Source organism: Lepisma saccharinum, chromosome 2 (genome assembly GCF_977018435.1).
Source record: "Lepisma saccharinum chromosome 2, izLepSacc3.1, whole genome shotgun sequence".
Lineage (NCBI taxonomy): Eukaryota > Metazoa > Arthropoda > Insecta > Zygentoma > Lepismatidae > Lepisma > Lepisma saccharinum.
In genome coordinates, this window is record NC_139230.1 from 23,809,308 (window position 1) to 23,830,207 (window position 20,900).

At 36.5% G+C, this 20,900-nt stretch overlaps 1 pseudogene; it reads left to right on the plus strand.

Annotated features, from left to right (window-relative positions):
* Positions 1–358: 358 nt before the first annotated feature.
* LOC145981489 (tubulin alpha-1C chain-like) lies at positions 359–10,464 on the plus strand (annotated as a pseudogene).
* The last annotated feature ends 10,436 nt before the right edge of the window (positions 10,465–20,900 follow it).

The window sequence follows — 20,900 nt, forward strand, 5'->3', positions numbered from 1 at the left end:
ACAACATGCCTCTCCCAAGTTTCAATAACTTACACAAATTTTACAACGCAGTTTACATGTAACAATGTCTCTTGTTACGTTATTTTCGGGTGACTAATAAATTGATTAATGCAATTATATCGGTACCATCATGCAAACTGAGCAAAGAAACCAAGTGTCGCTTGCCGCGTGCATTTTGTCTCTTCGGTGTGAAACACTTGTGTCGCGTGTTGCATGTCGCATGTTGCGTGTTTCTTCGGTGTGAATTCTCCCTTAGTGTAGCATCTCAGTTCGTGTGTTGTCGTTCTGCTTAGTGTAACAATGTCTGAAACTTTACTGCAAAAGTGGTTAAAGAAGACACGGGATTTTGAAAAAGAGAATGGCATCAGACAGAAAGAAACCGAAAGGGATGAGTAGAGAAGCAGTGACACTATATGTAGGTATAATTTTTCCCAACGGATTCATAAAGTACCAATATAAAATTTACTGACAGAGTATTTGGTATAAAACTGCAAGTAATTCATGAAGAACCGAAGTGATTCATTCACATCTATAGTTGATGTATGTGACCATTTTTGTGGCTCTAAGATTTTTTACCTTTGTAAATTAAATTATATATTAGAAAGAGAGTTGTAAAAAAAGGGGGGGTTCGCAGGAGGTGGTTGCTTTGGAGCTAAGGACAAATGGGATGTCGAACAAGCAAGAAGGATAAAAATAGAAAAGCGTTAATGTCGTGGTGTCCTGTGAAATTACTGGCATCCTATTAAATTAAATTTATTGTCAGTTTGCAAAAATATAGATTTAGTAAAAATTGTCTTCCTCTTTTTATGTAGTCGGTTCCCTGACATAATGACATATTCAATTTTTTGCAACTTTTAAGAATAAGCAAAGGTAGTATGAGGAATTAAACATAAAAATAAATTTAATTTACATTAAGTCCCAAATTTATATCTGACCATAGGCGCACCAGTGGGGGCACGACGGCACTTGCCACTCACTGCCTGCTGGAAAACGTAGAGATAAAAATTTTGTTTTGTTCATTGTGTTCCTTGTGCTGGAAAGTGAAATAAATGCTATTCAATTTTTAAATAATTGAAAATAAAACATTACCTCAATTTAGAAGTGAAAATTCCTTGCCTTCCCTTTGCAGCTAACATGCCATATGTTTATTTGCACATGATTTTTCATTTTCTTTTAAGGCAAAGATACACATGACTCCTAATTCCATAGTGTCTCTCGTCCAGTATTTGAAAGATAAACTCTCAACAGCGTGAATAGTATTTTCCCAAGTTTTGTAAGGGTATAGGACTTCAATATGAAATTGCTTGACCGATTTCGTTCAAAAGCAATACCAGGCATCTATCAACTTGCATCCCAACTTCCCACTATATTTTAAAGTCTTCATAACCATACTCTAAATATATAGTTTCATTACTTTATTTCAGTTTGTGAATCATTGTTTAAATAGAGATTTGAAAACAACAGCAGTATTTGTAACTCACTCGCAACATAGAACTATTAAAATTATATATATGCATATTTTCTAACTGAAGCTAGAACAGGAGGGGGCAGGGTGCATGTGCTTAGGTAAAGAGGACACTAAACGAGCAAAGCAAGATTGTAAAGAGTAAACATCGTGGGATACTGTGAAATAAAAGTATTGTCGCTATGTTTAATTAATAATATGCATTATCAGTTTGCAAAGAAATGGTTCTAAAAATTTTCATGCTCGCTTCGCTCGCAATGTGTTCATTTATTTAAGTCATATTATATCTGTATTCAAAAATGCAAGTGCGCGCACACCCATGCAATGCATTCTCACTGATATTTCATCAATGAATTGGCCACCCTCTAAGATCAACTCCGACTTACACCTATGACAAGAACCATACAAATACAGTTTGAGAATATTGCGCAAGTGTTCCTAATTTCTCTATAACTAGCTTAAGAATTGCATGAAATGATTTCTGGTAATAATTGTCATCTCGTGTCTTTTGTCTAACGATTGATTAAATCAAGTAGTGAACATTATCGGAAAGCAATACTTGAAATGTTAGACTGAAATGTTAACATTATCACAAAAATCTATTTTCCATCTTTTCCTGCATTTGACATATCATTTCTACTGAAATGTTACGTGAAGGGAATGGGGGATTAATCTCTGGAAACATCTATGAACAAATTGAATTAGAAATGGTCCAAAATATTCACTTAACATCCCCAAACTTACACCCCCCAAAAGTTTCCAACACCCCCCAAGAGAAAAATCCTGGATAAACCCCTGCTTCAGACCAGTCACATTGTTCTTTTGTTGTTGACAATGAAGCTTTGTACGGACTGTGCAGAAGTAGCTACTTTGTGTATAGATCAACCTACATACGGACATTTCAACTGTATTATCAGCTTGATTGCATCCTCCATCACAGCTTCCCTGCGATTCAATGGCGGTTTCAACGTGGACCTGGCCGAATTACAGACTAACCTAGTGCCCTTACACAGGATCCACTATTCCATAGCAACCTACACACCAGTTTTCCCTGCAGTGAAAGCATATCACAAGCAACTGTCGATTGCGGAAATCACCAACGCATGCTTCGAGCCGGCAAATCAGATGCGGAAGTGTGATCCGCGACAAGGCAAATACATGGCATGTTGCCTCCTGTACAGAGGTGACGTGGCACCGAAAGATGTTAACGCTGCAATCGCCAAAGTAAGTACAGTAGAGCGTCGATTATCCGAAGTAATTGGGGGACATGGAAAACTGGTTTGTTCGGATAATCGAACTGTACATGTTTATTTGCCAAAAAGAAGTACTGTACAGTAAATTTATTCATAAAAACAGGCATCTCTTTAAGTATTACAAAGTAACGTACAAAGGCAACTTTAGTAGGAATATATAGTATGTGGTACAGTTTATTAAACAAAAATATGTACATATTACATACGCATTTTGCATGAACAATACACACAGTACACAAAATTAACGTTTAAAAAAATCCTTTATTTTGGTCTGTCTAAGCAAGCCTACACGCTTACGAGCAGCTAAGTCACATACTTTTTTCATTACAGCCAGTGCCAAATCGACAGAAGTGTGCTGATTGTTGAAACACAGCGACTGGCGGCTTGGCCGGTCAGCAGCGCCTTATGAAGGCCCCATTAGAAGCAATGTTCCGCCAGCGGTGCCTCAGTGCGGCGACTACTGTGGGAAACTTGGTTTGGGAGTGAGGGGGATGATGGACGGTAGGGTGAGAGAGTAACAGGTGCGAGCGAGTACACAGTTCGGTTAAGCGGTCGTTCGGATAATCGACGCTCTACTGTATATGCAATCGCCACCATCAAAACCAAGCGCACCATCCAATTCGAGGACTGGTGCCCGACCGGATTCAAAGTAGGTATCAGCCACCAATGGGGCCGTTCATTGCCAAACTTTTCCGGTAGCGGCGCCACCCCCGTTGCGTCCCTAAATAATTTCGTTCTTCATTTGGTTGCCCTAAGCTTTACATTGGAGCTCGATGGGATGGCTATTCAAACGTTATTTTCAATGAAGGTAAGAATTTCTCGTGTAAATCGATAAAAAAAAATGGGTTTAGCAAAGCTTTAAGATAATATAGCCAGTCATAAGTTTCCGAACATTACATTCTCCTGAACCTAAGAATTAATATATTAAAGCTCAACGGAATGGTTGCGAAAACGAGCTAAACATAGTGCGTTTATGCACAAAGAACACTAAACCTGACGTCATTTGGGTCGTCTCTAGCTGCCATGGGTCGATAATACAAAACTTTAGATTTTTACAATATGCATTGCTTTTTTTTCTGGTTGCGAGCATGTGTAATTCAACGGCGGGTAGGAATCGAAGAAACTCCCAACATTATAATGAAAAATGTATTAAGTGCGTAAATGCATGATATATATTATTTTACACTATGACTGACATTATGCTCTATCCGATAATTTAATATTAACGTATGTTTTCATTGTATTAAGCAGATATTCTCCCATCGTATTTTCGTCCTTCTTTTTCTTGGTAACAACAATTTGAAAATTATAATACCTGTAAATAAGATAGCCCTAGAAGTTGCGAGACATGAAACAGAAGAAAATATATTTTATGTAATAACTATTTTTGACGATAAATGTGTGTATATAAAACAAAGGACCTAGCTACGTGGAAAAGTATTAGGTATATCACGTGGAAAAAAGTCAGTTATTAAAAACAACTATAAAAATAAAAGTACAGTCGCGCGGAATTATTATGCATTTTTCTTGACCGGATTCTCAACAATAGATCACTTAAATTGTGAAAATTGCAAGTGACGTAAAAAAGTGCTGTGCTAATTTTAAGGCTTCTTTGAGTTCCGATATCTTTTCTGTTGTTGACAATCGTCTTTTCAAAAGTTTTACTCTTACAGCACTGATTATTCAACTGTCATGTTCAGACATCATTTCTGAGGTTAAGATGATATTAAACTTGCAATTTAATGTAATAGAAGCACGTTCGGCATCAAATTCCCCATGTATTTAAATGGGAGAACAATTGCCGATCAAAAGCGTGGGGATTGATTGATTGATTTAGTTTATTTTACTTCGCGTTTTGTGCCTCTTGGCTAATTTGCGAAGATGGGGATGATTGATGAAATGATGAAATTGATGAATGGACATTCACAAACAACCAAGCCCGACCGGGATTCGAACCCGGGACCCTTGGCGTCGCAGCGCGATGACGTGGGGACGCAACAGGGGTGCTGCCACCTACAATAGTTTGCTTTAACCAGGCCCATTGTCATGCCAGGAGGAGATCTATAAAAGCTCGACCACAAGGTAAAAAAAACCTTCCGTCAAAAGCGTTCGCGCATCTTCCCTGCCAATATCGGTGCTCGGGGCAGTGTTGCCAGGTCACACTTGAAAAAATCGGCAGATTGTTCCTTGGGAAACCAGAAGATCTGCTACAAAATCCGATGATCTAATAGAAGCGGATGAACGACGTTCTCGGGGGCGGGGGGCGGCATACCGTGCGCACTGGGGGGGGGGGGTAAGGGGACGTCCGCAGATTTTCTTCCAGCGAGGGGGAAAAAGGTAAAGTGCTCCCCTGTGCTTATCACCACGCCATGAAGGCGTATAGGGAGTGTGGGGGTAACGCCCCACACTTTCTTGATCCGGTCGTGAGTGGGGTGATATGATCAGCATCACGCCCCTGACCGCCTTTACCCCCCAGGGTCTCCCTCAGGTACCCATGTTATTCGACGCTGGGTGAAACAATGTATTTTTATCAGGCGGGTAAACTAGGCATATTACCCCGTAATAATGTTGCCCTCTCAGAAAACGCAACTTGAGTTTGAAATTATCACGTTCATACATCCCTATTATAATAGTGGATGTAAATTACTGTGACTGAAATCAACTCATACATCTGAAATAATAGGTACTTTTATGTCAAAAATCATTTTCCAGAAGGGGAAGGGGTGGCGACCCTTGCACTTCCTTCTGGACGTCCAAGTCGCTATATAATTTTGTAGAAAATTAAGTATTTAAGTATAGAATGGTATATTAAGGATAGGAAATTAAGTATTTTCAAGCCGATGAAAGTTCCAAGCAACTACGGGGGAGGGGGTGCATTATTTTCTTTGTAATTGAACTATGCCGCTTCGTTCTCTAGCAACTTTCTTGTTATTAACACTCGCATGATTTATTCGTCAGTTATGCTGCCTCTATGTTGCTGCATTCAATATATATATATACATACACACACAAACATATATAACAAAATTTGCTCACGCTACGAAGTCAGTGTTTCTACCTAGTAAGGCAAGGACGTTTCACTGTGTCTGAGTCACTTCAACCATTTCATCAGTTTTTCATTCATCCATATTGTCGTACTTACCCGTAGAGGCACAAGAGCGACGTAAAATAACTAAAATAGAAATAAATTTTCGGGTTGGATAAAATACAACCATCTAAAAATAGTAATAAAATAATAATAATAATGTCCTAGCACAATTGAGTATCGTTTGGCATAATTTCACAGTTCAAACAGCACTTTTCATGGCTTGGTGGAGTTCCATTCTATCTCTCCCCTCCATGTTCAAGTAAGATGAGCAGGAAACGTGTTTTTGAGCAGGTCGTTGGAGGCAGGGTTGGCATGTTTAAAACAAAAGTGTTTAAAACACTTTGGTTTAAACGTTTAAAACACACGGCTTTGTTTTTTTACAAATGTTTTATACGTTTAAAACAATGTGTTTTAAACATGTTTTTTTTAGAAGTGCTTAAAACACATTTTGGTACTTGATATTTTATAGTCTGTGATATTTTTTTTGTTTGGAAACCCTGTCTTTTCATTGAATCTGTGCCAATTAATCTGTGCTTTACGGGTTTCGCTTATCGTACAACACTTGAGCAACCTTATGTTCTGACGTCAGAGGAGAAGGCTTTTTAATTTTAGGCTAACTGCCTACGTTGTTAGGCTAGGCAGGCTAGCTATGTATGCACAAGGTAGCAAAACTGTCGTGCGACAAGAAAGACCCGTGCTTTACTGTAGAATTCGAAACTTCTCAGTTCCTTGTTTCGTACCGTCCTATAAATTTGAGACTGGTGGAAGCTGGACGTGATTTTTTTTTCTCTTGCGATACGATTCATTGGTTTGTATAACTGAATGAAGAGCAGATGCTTACTTTTGGTAACATAATTTTGTACTTGGAAAGATAAATTGATCTGGAGAATCTATTATGACACTGCAGGTTGTTTTCTGCTATATAAACTGTTCAGGCAGCAGAAAATATTTCACCCTGATTTTTCCAGGACGAGGATAGTAATTCTATAATATTTAGTTTCTTGAAATTTAGATGAATATGAATCCTAACCTACTTCAGCAGTGGCGGAAAAAGGGTGGCTATTACCCCCAACTTTTGTCCTTGCAGTAGAGGTGTGCGGGATCTCGAAAACTCGGGACCGGGAAAAGTTCATCCCTCTTAGTGCGAGGGGGTTAGATAAGGGCTGACTTGAAGTCCTGCTAGTAACAAACATGCGTGACTCGTCAGCAGGTGCGCGCAAAGCGTAAACTTCTTTTCAGTCAAGATGAAAACCCATTCTATGCTGCACCCCCCCCCCTTAAGTTTCATCAATCACACATGCTTCAAATTATATTCACAACGGTTACCTTTTAATAGCATGAGATTCTATAGCGGCAATAACTCCTGCCAAAAGAAATAAACGGCATTATTTTTGGAAACATCAAATAAAATTTATCCATTCAAAGACAAATTAATGTTAAAAGACACCAAAATTATATTAAATTTTAATTTCAAACTGTGAAATGCAAGACACATAATTTCTCAATTTTCATGTAAAATCGTAATAGGTATATTGTATTTGCCATTTTTATTTTTGCCATTTCTGTGACAACCTGTTGTCCTCATCAATATATATATATATATATATATATATATATAGAGAGAGAGAGAGAGAGAGAGAGAGAGAGAGACAGAGAGAGAGAGAGAGAGAGAGAGAGAGAGAGAGAGAGAGGAAGTGTACCAAATGTGCCCCCTTTTTTATTTTTGCCGCATATCAAGGTACTTAGGCCTGAAATAGTTCGTTATGTACTTATTTAGGATGTCTCCTCATATAACTAGGAAAAAATGGCTTCATTGTTAAAATCCTATCTTTTCGAACAGATGCAATTTTGAACATTAGAAAAAAATGTTCCTAAAGTGGGCCTCACATTCACAAATACAAATATCTTTATTAGCCCCTGCACAATCTAAATGGGGCCATAAAGAGCACAGTACACTACTCTGGGATGACGTGGGGCCCACTTTAAGGCCATACGTGATTATTTTTTTTCATGCTAATTATTTCTCACGCATTCCCGTTCATTACTTACGAATTGCGTACAGAGATAGCCCCTATACTTAGGATTAAGTATATAGAAGACTTGACGCATTTACCTTTCAAATGACCAAAGTACGGCAATTGATTGTGGGAGTAATAAAACTTTCCGCTTGGCCAAAATTACTCACGAGCTGATTGGAGAACAACAGAAGCAGTAATCAACATGGGCGCAAGCACTGCATGCGACAATAACGTAAGCTACCAGCTCCATGTATTTTCGCCAGGCTACAGCATCATCAAGAACAGAAATGTAGGGGTCCCGCTTTAAGGACGGGGCCGCATTTGGTGCACTTACTTCCTCTCTCTCTCTCTCTCTCTCTCTCTCTCTCTCTCTATATATATATATATATATATATATATATATGTGTGTGGATATAAAGGCAGCCATCTTGGATTCCACCATATTGGATATCACAATATTTTCAAATGGAAAGGCGTATATATGACACATCAATTTAGGCTAGAATCGTCCCATAAATGAAAATCCGAACTCATTTTGGACCTATCGCCATTCGTGGAAGAGACAGGGTGTACTACGTTAGACTGCAAAAAATTAGATTTGTCTGAAAAAATTGTTTACTGTATTCTTGTGGGTAACTGTACACTGCAAATTACAGAGAGCATGAACAAGAAAACATGACATTGACTTACAGAATGCCTCAAAGCAAGTGCTCACACTGCTTCCCGTCGACTGTCTGACAATACTATGTCAAGCGATCGTAAAAACTGCAAAGTGAACGTTGTAGCATATCCCGGGAAATTCCTCTTGTTTCGTCCACAATGCGATTCTGTAGATCATTCAGGGAGTGTGGTTTGGTGCGATACACAACACTCGAGTGGCAAACGAAAGAATCAGGAAGACCCTAACGATCATTCTCGCTTGTTTATGTAATCGTCTCAGAGAGAACTGAAGGGGTAAGTTTAAAATGCCATTTTCACCTTCATTGATAACGCTCAATTATAGGCTACTATATTATAATTTTTATCATTTTCTGATTCATAAACACTTGAAATTATAGGGACAACAAATTTAATTCTCTCGGACACGCCCTTTATGCGAAACAGACCTACCTTCTTAGAATATATTCTACGTGAGTGATATATCTCTTTCTATAAAGTTTCTAGAATCCCCCCCACTCCAATGGACATTCCTTAAGAACAACAAATACAAATGTTTAGCTCAGGTCAACCTCCGTGGCGGAGTGGTTAGCACAACACACTATGTGTCAGGGGTCCCGGATTCTAGTTCGTTTCGGACATGGATGTTTGTGTTTGTTCCAATAAGAAAACAGAAAACAGAAAATTGACGTACGTGAAAATGTGATACTACCGCATAGGGCTATTCCTTAAAAGAAAAAAGTCATTTGAGTGCCTGACTACCATGCGAGAGACTCCGGGTTCGATCCTCGGTGGGGGAGAACCGAGATTTTTTTCCACCTGTTGAAGCGGCTCCAGCACCCACCCAGCGTCGTATCTGGAGGAAACTCTGGGGGTAAAGGATGCCAGGGACGTGGTGCTGATCACATCACCCCCACCTTCGGCCATGATCAAGAAAGTGTGGGACTCTAACTCCACACCCCTTATGCGCCACAGAATAGAAATAGCTATGCGCCTTCATGACGTCGAGCAAAGCACAGGAGAGCACTTTATTTTGTAATAAATATAAATATACAAAGACTTATATTATGCACAAGTAACATAAGTAAAAGACATGTTAGTCTTCACAAAATATTTTATTGCAATTAATGATCGATTTGTGTAATTTGGTTGGGAGAAAATTTTCAGCGGAAACTAACTGTAAAAGTAACTTACAGTTACTTTTGAGGTACATGTAACTGTAACTGAGTTACTTTTTAAAATGAGTAACTGTAACTGTTCCTTCTTTAAGCAAGTAACTGTAAATAGTTACCTTTTTAAAAGTAACTTTCCGAACACTGATATATATATATATATATATATATATATATATATATATATATATATATATATATATATATATATATATATATATATATATATATTGATGAAGGAATTGGGAGCATGAAAGACGAGATATCAATTTTACTAAAACATCGTCCTGAAGCTCCCCAGTTGAACGCTCATTCGCCCCAAATTCCACCGGATGCAGAGCCGAGCAACAAGAATTTTCCACTCGGCTCTGCACAGTCAGCAACGCAACGGCCCTCGCCAGCGGTGAGTGCACCTCCACTGTAAATTTCCACCTGCATTAAGGGATACCCCAGGGGAACAGTTGGAGGTGCAAAGTCCACCACGTCACGGCGAAATTTCCATAAAAACCCCTGAAGATAATCAATCAATCTCCATATTACCAGCAACTCGATCGAATAGAAGATGACGTCTGTCAGTTGAGAGATCGCGACATTACGAGGCGGCAACGAGCGAGCAGTCCAGACTGCGGAGAATCATAAGCCCAAGTCTTGAGAATCAGTGCCCTGTTAAATAAGTGGCCTCTTATCGCCATCAACAATCTCTCCAACAGGCATCCGTCTCCATCCCAAAGAGAATAAGGTATACATTTTGCTCCATCCGACCGTCGCCGACACCAGAAGCCGAGGGCCAGAACATGAAGCAAGGGGATGAGTAGCGTTCAAGGACATAGGCTCCCAACAATCCTTCATCCGCACCATTCAGGGTAGAGGTGGTTCAGCGAGACCCAAACTAAAACCTAACTTATTTAACTGAGCTACATCCCGGCGTGACTCCATCCCGTGCCATACCCGACGTCACGCTACAATATACGTATATATATATATATATATATATATATATATATATGGAAAATTTCATTTTAGAAAAAACCCACACGGATTTCCTATTTTTTAATCGAAAGTTTGCATAAATACATCCCAAGCCAGGATTTGAACCCGGGACCAACATTATTATTATTATTATTATTATTATTATTATTATTAGTAGTAGTAGTAGTAGTAGTAGTCGTAGTAGTAGTAGTAGTAGTATCAAAGACGTTATTACCCTTTCAAATTATGCAAAAAAGGGGGTAGAAGTTGGTGCTAAAGCATTTGTGTTCGAACAAACGATTTAAATTATTTTTTCAACACGTTCAATTTCATATTATTATTGGAAAACAAGCACACAAACTATTTTTGAAAGGCAGAAAATGCTTGATACATTAACATGTATAACTTTCATGCACGATATATGTTTCACATATATGCATCATGGAGCGACGTGGACACTAAATTCTGTACGTATTCAAGGTTTCTTTAATACATATTATATACAACATATATTATTTAAATACATTACACATCCAATACATCCATCTCACAATAAACCAACAGCAATTTTTTTTTTTTGCAGGCTGTAATCAATATGATTTATTAGGGCGCAAATAATTTCACGGAAAGCCAATGCATTATCTCTTTTACAACTTGTGTGCCTCCACGATGGTGTAGTGCTAACATCGTCGCCTTGTGATCAAGGTCCCTGGTTGAATTTAGGTGAAAATGGCAAAGGAAAAAATGGCAAAGTGAAAATGGCAAGCAGAGAAAATGGCAAGCGGAGAAAATGGCAAAGTGAAAATGGCAAGCGGAGAAAATGGCAAAGGGAAAAAATGACAAAAGGAAAAAATGGCAACAGTAGAAATGGCAAGAATAAAAATTGCAAATACAATATACCTATTACGATTTTACATGAAAATTGAGAAATTATGTGTCTTGCATTTCACAGTTTGAAATTAAAATTTAATATAATTTTGGTGTCTTTTAACATTAATTTGTCTTTGAATGGATACATTTTATTTGATGTTTCCAAAAATAATGCCCCGTTTATTTCTATATTTCTTTTGGCAGGAATTACTGCCGCTATAGAATCACATGCTCATAAAAGGTAACCTTTGTAAATAATTTGAAGATATGCGGGGGGGGGGGGTTGCAGCATAGAATGGGTTTTCATCTTGACTGAAAACAAGTTTATGCTTTGCGCGCACCTGCTGACGAGTCACGCATGTTTGTTACTAGTACGACTTCAAGTCAGCCCTTATCTAACCCCCTCACACTAAGAGGGACGAACTTGTTTACTTTCTTAAAATGAAAATTGTTAAATTTGAGAAAGCTGGAGATAAGGTCTTCTTTCTACAACAGTCTGATCTGAAGAATGTTATAAGGTGGAGAAACAATTTCAAGTGTCGAGGAATTCTAAAAAGAAAATTATTGAAACAAAATCCTGTGTGTTCCTATGACCATAATTATTCACCTGATTATGATGCTGTGAAGATAGCCAAGTGTCCTAATTTTGGACGGTATAAGAGAACATTGTATACAATATATTTGAAGGTAGAAACAATGGTGGGCAGGAATAAAGCCTAGGGAATTGTGCAGAACGTTGTTTAAAAGATTCAAAATATTAACCCTCCCTTCATTGTACATATATGAAATGTCATTATATGCGAGAAGAAATATTGATCTAAAAAGTTCAATAGAACATACATATAACACCCGAAATGATCAGCTTCTAAAGCCATACTTCACCAGGTTAACATTAGTTCAAGAAGAACCTGAACATATGGCAACTAAAATATTCAACAATCTACCAAATTATATTAAAGCAGGAAGTATGACTTAGCACTAAAATGTAGTAGTAGTTGTGTGTTTATGTTTTTTCTTGTGTAGAGGTTGTAAGGTGTTTGGGTGTATTGTGCAGTAGTTGTGCTGTGTAGTGTGTTTGGGTTTGTCTTGTGTAGTAGTTGTGGTGTCTAGTGTGTTTGTGTTTATCTTGTGTAGTAGTTGTGATGTGCTTGTATGTGGGTTTGTCTTGTGTAGTAGCTGTGCTGTCTAGTGTGGTTGTGTTTATCTTGTGTAGTAGTTATGCTGTCTAATGTGTTTCTATTTGTCTTGTGTAGTATCGGTGATGTGTATGTATGTGTCTTGTGTTGTAGTTGTGCTGTCTAGTATGTTTTTGTAGTAGTTGTGCTGTCTAGTATGTTTGTTTTGCGTAGTAGTTGTGCTGTCTAATTTGTTTGTGTTTGTCTTGTGTAGTAGTTGTGGTGTGTTTGTGTTTATATTGTGTTATAGTTGTGATGTATTTGGGTGTGTCTTGTGTAGTAGTTGTGCTGTCTAATGTGTTTGTGTTTGTCTTCTGTAGTAGTTCCTCCATTCATATTGGGGGTTAGGCGTAGAGCTGACAACTCTGCACTGTAAAAAGCCATGTCAAGAATCAGCAATATAAGGCCATGGATGTTCCCAAGGTAAAATATTCCGGAGGTAAAATAGTCCCCCGTTCGGATCTCCGGGTGAAGACTACTTTGGGAGGTCCCTGGACTAAGGATAAGATCTACGGTAGGAATAAGGATATTAAATTAGGCACCTGGAATGTTCTGAGCCTTTACCGGCCTGGGGCATTTCAGTGTACAGTTCATGAGATAGTTAGGTATAAATTAGATGTAGTAGCTGTCCAGGAAGTTAGGTGGCCAGGAGAAGGGAATTGTAAAACTAAAAATTATACTTTTTTCTATGGTGGTACTGAAAATCATAATTTTGGAACAGGATTTTTCATAAATAATAGAATTATCTCAGCTCTTAAAACAGTAGAATTTATTAATGATAGGATATCATATGCAGTTTTACAGGGTAGGTGGTGTAAAATTATTTTAATAAACATACATGCACCAACGGAAGATAAAGATGATAATACTAAAGATGATTTTTATACAGAGTTAGAACAGGTCTTTGATAAATTTTCTCAGTATGATATGAAAATTCTGTTAGGTGACTGGAATGCACAGATTGGCAAAGAAGAGACATTTAAACCCACAATTGGTAAAGAAAGTCTTCATGAATTAAGTAATGATAATGGTATAAGATTGATTACTTTTGCAACCTCAAAGAATTTAATTGTGAAAAGTACCACATTTAAACATAAAGATATCCATAAATATACCTGGTCTTCTCCAGATGGTAAAACTCATAATCAGATAGATCATATTCTCATTGATAAGAGAAGGCATACTAGTATAATTGACGTTCGTACACATAGAGGTGCTGACTGTGCCAGTGACCATTATTTAGTAATTGCTAAATTAAGAGAAAGACTCTCAGTGATAAATCATAAGCAACAAAATCTAAAAGTTCTAAAATTTGATACAGGAAAATTTACTGATGAAAGAATTAAGAAAGATTACCAAATTAAACTGTCAAATAGATTTTATGTTTTGCAGGATTTAAATGATGATGAAAATATAAATGAAACGGACGTAAATAAGAATTGGGAGCACAAACGTAATGCAATAGAATCAGCAGCTAAAGAAAGTATAGGATACCATAAACCGAGAAAAAGTAAGCCATGGTTTGATAATGAATGTCATAATCTAATAGAAATAAGAAATCAGGCTAGACTTAGGTGGTTAAATAACTCTGATGATACAAATCTAAACAATTATAATAGAATAAAGCGAGAAGTTAACCGCACGTTTAGAAGTAAAAAAAGAGATTACTTGAAAAGCAAAATTAACGAATTGAAATAAACAGCAAAAATAAAAATATCAGAGATTTATATAAAGGTGTAAATGAGTTTAGAAAGGGATGGCAACCTAAAGTAAACTTGATAAAAGATAAAGACGGTGATTTTCTAGCTGACCCAAGCGATATTCTAAATAGATGGAAGAACTACTTTAATGACCTTTTAAATGTCCATGTCGGAGATAAATCAGAAGTGAATGAAGTACACACAGCTGAACCTTTAGTTCCAGAACCTAACTTGACTGAAGTTAAAGATGCTATTAAAAGGCTAAAGAATAACAAAGCACCTGGCATTGATTTAATACCAGCTGAGTTAATTAAATATGGTGGAAATTCATTAATATGTCAAATTCATAAATTAATTTGTTTAATATGGAATAAAGAAGAAATCCCTCAACAGTGGAAAGAATCCATAATTGTTCCTGTGTTTAAAAAAGGTGATAAAATGAACTGCAGTAATTACCGTGGAATTTCTCTACTCTCAACAACATACAAAATATTGTCTAACATTCTTTTAACAAGACTAACCCCATATGCTAATGAAATTATAGGTGATTATCAATGTGGATTTAAACGTAACAGATCAACTACAGATCAAATTTTTCACATCAGACAGACACTTGAAAAAAAGTGGGAATATAATCAAAATGTCCATCAGCTATTCATTGATTTCAAAAAAGCATATGATTCGGTCAAAAGAGATAAAATATATAATATATTAGTAGAGTTTGGAATACCTAAGAAGCTTGTTAGTATGATAAAAATATGCACCAGTGAAACAGAAAGTAAAATTCGTGTGGGTAATAATGTGTCTGACAAATTTGCAATTCATGATGGGTTAAAACAAGGAGATGCATTATCTCCATTGCTCTTTAATTTTGCCTTAGAATATGCGGTAAGGAAGGTAAGAGAAACTAAAGAAGGACTAAAATTAAATGGTGTGACTCAGTTGTTAGCATATGCAGATGATGTAGACTTACTGGGGGATGATGTGAATACAATTAAGAATAATGCTAAAATATTTTTCAAAACTGCTAAAGAGATAGGTTTAGAAGTTAACAAAGAGAAAACTAAATATATGCTTACAGGCCGAAACCAAGTGTTAGGTAATAATCAAAATCAAATTATTGATAACAAATAGTTTGAAACAGTTTCCAAATTCAAATACTTAGGAGTAATATTAACAAATGAAAATTATATTAAAGAGAAAATAAAAAGTAGGCTTAATTCAGGAAATGCATGTTACTTCTCTCTTCATAAACTTTTGTCTTCTCGTTTAATATCTAAGAAACTAAAAGTTAAAATATACAAAACAGTAATATTGCCTGTAGTATTATATGGGTGTGAAACTTGGTCCCTTACATTGAAAGAGGAACATAAATTGAGGGTATTTGAAAATAGGATCCTTAGGAAAATATTTGGACCTAAAAGGGATGAGGAGACAGGTGAGTGGAGAAGGTTACATAATTTAGAACTACATAATTTATATTCATGTCCAGACATTATTAGAATAATTAAATCAAGAAGACTTAGGTGGGCAGGCCATGTGGCACGAATGGGAGAGGAAAGAGGAGTTTACAGGATTCTTGTTGGGAAACCTGATGGTAAGAGACCAGTAGGAAGGCCAAGACGAAGATGGAGGGACGACGTCGAGATGGACCTAAGGGAAATCGGTAGGGATGGAAAAGAGTATATAGATCTTGCTCAAGATAGGGACAGATGGAAGGCCTGTGTTGCTGCAGCCATGAACCTTCGGGTTTAAGAAGGCTAGAGAGTTAGTTAGTTAGTTAATTAGTATGACAAGTTTCAAAAACAAATTTAAAAACAAACTATTAGTTAATAAGGAATATTATAGCGTTAGTGAACATCTAGATAGATATTTTGTAACTATATTTTTTATCTGAACTGTACTGAACCATCCAAATACCAATGTATATGGTTTGTATGGAGTAATGCAATTCAAATTGAAACATCCTACAGAGTAAAGACTGTAGTCTATATTGTGGAAGCTAATCGGTGCATCCAGCAAGAAAATGCAGCAGTGAAAGCGATCATTCTGCACGCTGAGAGAGGACAACTGCCAAAGAAGAAAACTTGCCATTTTTACTTGGCCATTTTTCCGTCGCCATTCTTTCCTTTGCCATTTTTATCGGACACCGCATACCCGGTGGAGGCAGATGGCACAGTGGTTCTGATCCCACTTTAAACTGTAGGTCCAGTTCCGAATAGCCTTTGTGTGCGTAAAGTGGACTTAAAACAAAAAATCAACTAATCAATCTTAAAATTTGTTCTCATTTAGATCGTTCGGTGCCCAGAGCCATCTCACGCCGCCCCCAAGCTACGGTTCTGAACTTGATAAGACTAAGAAAAGCAGGCATTGCGAGCGAAGCGAGCAAGATAATTTTACGAAAAGTATATTTATTGGCATAAAATTTGAAGTTCTGGGCGGTAATTGACCCCTGCATGTACGTACACTTGGCCGTCAATGTTTGCCCCCCTAGAACTCATTTCAGTCCAAGGTTGGAGTGGGCAATGCCCCCCTGCCCCCTCCTGTGGTTTCGCCACTGCAAATCTCTGGTTATGAATGACACATCTTAACCAGGGATCATAATTTCCAACCCACTTGTAAACTATATCGTACTCACGGTGTTTCAGTTGAATTCAATTAAGTTTACTGCACCATAGCTACATACAAACATTTCGTTACGCCCTTTATGGCGACTGTGTACAGTGGCGCCAATTTGTATTGGCCCGATTCCACACAATAGTTTATAAAACATTAAAATGCTGACCAAGGCAAAATTTATTGTATAAAAAATATACACTAAAAACCACGTTTCCACCTTCTAACAAGGTCTTCAGACGAAGATCACAATATGAATGTTCGTCTGAAGAAGACCTTGTTAGAGGGTGGAAACGTGGTTTTTAGTGTATATTTTTTATACAATAAATTTTGCCTTGGTCAGCATTTTAATGTTTTATTAACATGGAAACAAGGCTTAACAGTGTTACAATAATTTATGTGTTTTTTGTGAACTTATAATTCAAGTGTTTGTGCCCACCCAATGTTTTTGAAACGTTGGCACTCTTGGCCGCCTCTCTTTTAGATGCCATGTATTCGGTATTTATTTTTCACTTCTGGTGTTTCACAAGTACTTTTGTATCGAATACTAAATATGGGCTGCGTTTCTGACATATTTTGGATCTCTTTGTCTTTTAATCCTGTTCGAGAGCTTGTTGAGCTCTCATCGGGAGATGCGTCGATGACCAAGCAAAATAATAAAAATATTGCATTTTTAATATTATTATTAATATATTTTTATATTAATAATAAAGACTATGAAATGGATCGAATTGAAGCGGATGTATGTATCCAGACTTACTTGATCGCTCACCAAGCGTTTGGGACAATTATCTCACATTTTTTGCATAAATCAGGCAGGAATAAATGTGGCATATATAGGTCGATCATGACAATATACACACACACACACACACACACACACACACACAACACTGCATTCTAAATTGCCAAATACGTAAATAGTTAGTAGTAACCTATTACGTATTATGGGGGGAAATCCAGTTCTTACATAAGGTAGTAACTCAACGAAGGGTATGGGCTTCTTGTTGGCTTTAATATCACAATGTTGACAAAGTTGGGTTTAAATCCACCCTAAGCAGGACTATTTAAAGTTGGATTACAAGCGTGCATCCATCAGAATTCGAACTCGCAACCCCTGTTTATTTGTTAGCAACTATAGTTTACACCATGTGTTAGCAATTGTTTGTTTGTGTTTGTCTTGTGTAGTAGTTGTGGTGTGTTTGTGTTTATATTGTGTTATAGTTGTGATGTGTTTGTGTATGTCTTGTGTAGTAGTTGTGCTCTCTAATGTGTTTGTGTTTGTCTTCTGTAGTAGTTCCTCCATTCATATTGGGGGTTAGGCGTAGAGCTGACAACTCTGCACTGTAAAAAGCCATGTCAAGAATCAGCAATATAAGGCCATGGATGTTCCCAAGGTCAAATATTCCGGAGGTAAAATAGTCCCCCGTTCGGATCTCCGGGTGGGGACTACTTTGGGAGGTCCCTGGACTAAGGATAAGATCTATATTAGGAATAAGGATATTAAATTAGGCACCTGGAATGTTCTGAGTCTTTACCGGCCTGGGGCATTTCAGTGTACAGTTAATGAGATACTTAAGTATAAATTAGATGTAGTAGCTGTCCAGGAAGTTAGGTGGCCAGGAGAAGGGAATTGTAAAACTAAAAATTATACTTTTTTCTATGGTGGTACTGAAAATCATAATTTTGGAACAGGATTTTTCATAAATAATAGAATTATCTCAGCTCTTAAAACAGTAGAATTTATTAATGATAGGATATCATATGCAGTTTTACAGGGTAGGTGGTGTAAAATTATTTTAATAAACATACATGCACCAACGGAAGATAAAGATGATAATACTAAAGATGATTTTTATACAGAGTTAGAACAGGTCTTTGATAAATTTTCTCAGTATGATATGAAAATTCTGTTAGGTGACTGGAATGCACAGATTGGCAAAGAAGAGACATTTAAACCCACGATTGGTAAAGAAAGTCTTCATGAATTAAGTAATGATAATGGTATAAGATTGATTACTTTTGCAACCTCAAAGAATTTAATTGTGAAAAGTACCACTTTTAAACATAAAGATATCCATAAATATACCTGGTCTTCTCCAGATGGTAAAACTCATAATCAGATAGATCATATTCTCATTGATAGGAGAAGGCATACTAGTATAATTGACGTTCGTACACATAGAGGTGCTGACTGTGCCAGTGACCATAATTTAGTAATTGCTAAATTAAGAGAAAGACTCTCAGTGATAAATCATAAGCAACAAAATCTAAAAGTTCTAAAATTTGATACAGGAAAGTTTACTGATGAAAGAATTAAGAAAGATTACCAAATTAAACTGTCAAATAGATTTGATGTTTTGCAGGATTTAAATGATGATGAAAATATAAATGAAACAGAAGTAAATAAGAATTGGGAGCACATACGTAATGCAATAGAATCAGCAGCTATAGATAGTATAGGATACCATAAACCGAGAAAAAGTAAGCCATGGTTTGATAATGAATGTCATAATCTAATAGAAATAAGAAATCAGGCTAGACTTAGGTGGTTAAATAACTCTGATGATACAAATCTAAACAATTATAATATAATAAACCGAAAAGTTAACCGCACATTTAGAAGTAAAAAAAGAGATTACTTGAAAAGCAAAATTAACGAAATTGAAACAAACAGCAAAAATAAAAATATCAGAGATTTATATAAAGGTGTAAATGAGTTTAGAAAGGGGTGGCAACCTAAAGTAAACTTGATAAAAGATAAAGACGGTGATTTTCTAGCTGACCCAAGCGATATTCTAAATAGATGGAAGAACTACTTTAATGACCTTTTAAATGTCCATGTAGGAGATAAATCAGAAGTAAATGAAGTCCACACAGCACAACCTTTAGTTCCAGAACCTAACTTGACTGAAGTTAAAGATGCTATTAAAAGGCTAAAGAATAACAAAGCACCTGGCATTGATTTAATACCAGCTGAGTTAATTAAATATGGTGGAAATTCATTAATATGTCAAATTCATAAATTAATTTGTTTAATATGGAATAAAGAAGAAATCCCTCAACAGTGGAAAGAATCCATAATTGTTCCTGTGTTTAAAAAAGGTGATAAAATGAACTGCAATAATTACCGTGGAATTTCTCTACTCTCAACAACATATAAAATATTATCTAACATTATTTTAACAAGACTAACCCCATATGCTAATGAAATTATAGGTGATTATCAATGTGGATTTAAACGCAACAGATCAACTACAGATCAAATTTTTCACATCAGACAGACACTTGAAAAAAAGTGGGAATATAATCAAAATGTCCATCAGCTATTCATTGATTTCAAAAAAGCATATGATTCAGTCAAAAGAGATAAATTATATAATATATTAGTAGAGTTTGGAATACCTAAGAAGCTTGTTAGTATGATAAAAATATGCACCAGTGAAACAGAAAGTAAAATTCGTGTGGGTATTAATATGTCTGACAAATTTACAATTCATGATGGGTTAAAACAAGGAGATGCATTATCTCCATTGCTCTTTAATTTTGCCTTAGAATATGCTGTTAGGAAGGTAAACGAAACTAAAGAAGGACTAAAATTAAATGGTGTGACTCAGTTGTTAGCATATGCAGATGATGTAGACTTACTGGGGGATGATGTGAATACAATTAAGAATAATGCTAAAATATTTTTCAAAACTGCTAAAGAGATAGGTTTGGAAGTTAACAAAGAGAAAACTAAATATATGCTTACAGGCCGAAACCAAGTGTTAGGTAATAATCAAAATCTAATTATTGATAACAACTCGTTTGAAACAGTTTCCAAATTCAAATACTTAGGAGTAATATTAACAAATGAAAATTATATTAAAGAGGAAATAAAAAGTAGGCTTAATTCAGGAAATGCATGTTACTTC